The sequence below is a fragment of the Gossypium raimondii genome, chromosome 12 (genome assembly GCF_025698545.1).
Source record: "Gossypium raimondii isolate GPD5lz chromosome 12, ASM2569854v1, whole genome shotgun sequence".
Taxonomy (NCBI): Eukaryota; Viridiplantae; Streptophyta; class Magnoliopsida; order Malvales; family Malvaceae; genus Gossypium; species Gossypium raimondii.
In genome coordinates this window covers 38,016,501-38,019,124 of record NC_068576.1, presented here as the reverse complement: position 1 = coordinate 38,019,124, position 2,624 = coordinate 38,016,501, and the positions used below count along the sequence as shown (strand labels likewise).

At 35.9% G+C, this 2,624-nt stretch overlaps 1 pseudogene; it reads left to right on the top strand.

Moving 5' to 3' along the window:
• Positions 1-238: 238 nt before the first annotated feature.
• Positions 239-2,390, top strand: LOC105763961 (inactive poly [ADP-ribose] polymerase RCD1-like; annotated as a pseudogene).
• The last annotated feature ends 234 nt before the right edge of the window (positions 2,391-2,624 follow it).

Genomic DNA, 2,624 nt, shown 5'->3' with positions numbered 1-2,624 from the left:
CAACTAACTTCAAAATTTTAATCAATCTAAATAAATCAATCACTATTATCAAAATTTCCATTAGAATTGCACAATCAACAATTCATATCATTTAATAATATTTCTTCTTTCTCTCTCTTCTGTTGACTTCCACCTTTCACTAAAATAAAGAAACGAAAAAAAATATTATACTCTCTACCATCTTCTTCCTCATATCACTGCCGCCATTGTTTCTCTTGCTGATTTTTTTATTTTCTTTAATTTAGGGTTTTTAATTTTTCTTTTTCTTTTATTTTCTTCTCTCTCCCATCCCTCCCCCTTCTAGAAAACAGAAAAGTAAATCAATCACTCCAAAATTTATCTCATCTGCAGGTACTGTTATGTGATGTTAAGGGAGGCAGTGTACCGAATGCTGTAGAGTAATAAAGAAGTTGCTATTTCTTCTAGGAAATAATTGTAAGGAAAGAAAATGAAGAGTAACATGTCCAAGATTAATATATGCAACATCAACATGTACAACATGGATATGTGCAACATGAACATGTACAGGATTGACACTAACTGCAGTTCTAGGATTTCAACTTTTAGGAGACTGTTCCTGTAGTTCGGTAGAAGGTTAGACTTTTTATTCGTTTGTACAGTAGAACTATTGGTTTTAAACCTGTTTATAGGGATTGATCTAGGCAGAAATGGAAGCACCGAACGCCATGATATTGGATAGTAAGCCTTTGGTTCTACATGGCATGAAGAGGAAGCGGGAAACACAGCATACATCATATTTTCCTAGGGCCTCGCATGTGATACCACCACAGTTGCTTAGCTTGTGTTTAGCTTTCCAGAAACATGACAAGCGCAGGAGATTGGAGGATTGCGAAGGCAGAGTTGTGAGTTGTGGTTATACTTCAAAAAGATCTTTGTTACTTTGCTATTCAAATTTTAAGAAAACAGGCATTCCAAAGTGCATAATGTTCTATGAGAAAGGTGAATGGACTAATTTTCCCAACGATCTTATTGCCTCAATCAAGAAAGATCTCGTCACAAAGAAGCCAACTATTGAGGTTGAGATAGACAATCAATCTTTTGTGCTAGATTTCTTGCATAAGTTTTGATTGGAGCTGAAAACTGGCATGAGACACCCCATTGCTTGGATTGATGAAGCAGGTGGCTATTTTTTTCCTGATATTTTTACTGGTGAGGATGAAGCATACCCGTGCTACAAAGATGAATGTGCGAATAACCAAGAATTCATGTTTAGTGAATATTATGCCCTTCATAAGATTAAACTACATCTTGATATTGGCATTAATGGTGTTGAGCAGCCAAAGTTGGAATGTAGTGGGGAGTCGAGTTCTTTTGTGAGACATTTTCAAATTGCTCAGAAACTTGCCTCCAGTTATTCTGCTGTGGTAGCCGAGGATAATTACAATAGGAGTGCCGATGAAAAACCCAATAAAGTTGTTGAGGATATTCAAGAGAAAAAGAAAAACTTAGTTCCAGAAAGCGAGTTTGTTGATGTACAGTTCAATGAGCCATTGGAGTTTTCAACTGTTGAAAAGATGTTTCTTATGGGTATGAACACTTGTGAAGGTGTGGATATTCTTGATATAAGACCCTGCTCCAGTACACAATATAGATTAGAGCGTTTCCAGAAGTAGGTCCAAATTATGAAAAAGTATCGGGGGACTGCAAATGTTCAACGTGCATGGCTTACTTCCTCTAAAAAAGTATTGCCTACCATCATGAAGCATGGGCTTGTAGACTGTCGTCTTTCTTCAATCCCAGACCTATATGCCGCTGGTGTTCATCTTGCTACAGCAGAATTTGCTAATGGCAGGGCAAAGTATTGTGATATTGACGAAAATAGAGTGCAGTACATGATATTATGTTGCATAATAATGGGAAAGATGGAGTTTCTTTTCCCTGAAAGTGGATAATGTTTTCCTAGCAGTGAGGATGTTGATAGTGGAGTGGATGATCTTCATCATCTGAAGTATTATATTACCTGGAACATGAATATTATCACCCACATTTATCCAGAATTTATTGTTAGTTTCAAACTTTCCTCGAATGTTAAAGGTGTCACTGTATCTTTAAAAGAAGTCTAAGGTTGTTTACCAGCATCTACTGGTGAATTGGGGAATACTAAACACCAAAATTCAGATTCAGAGGGATCCCAAGAAAATGATCTTAGTCTGGGTTCAAACACTTTAAAGACCCCTAAATCCCCTTAGATGCCTTTTCTTATGTTGTTTGTTGCTATCTCAAATAAGATTCCTCGTATGGATATGGACCAAGTTGCTAATCATTATGAACTGTTCAAGGCAAAGAAGATAACTCGTGATGATTTTGTCAAAAAATTGAGATTGATAGCTGGAGATAATTTGTTGAGGTCAACAATAACTTCACTGTAAAGCAATATACCATTGAAGCATGAATTAGAGGTGGCAAAGCAGAACATGAAGTGTTAAACAGTTGTTAAGATGGTTAGTTTGATAGGTTGTTACAAAATCTATTAAGCAGTTCATTAGGCAGTTGGTTCTCATATGCGCATAAAACCTCATCAGTGTATTAATTCAAAAACAAGGGAATAAGACTAAAAAATTCTTTTATATTTCATTTTTCTGTTTACACATATTTTGAGTAGT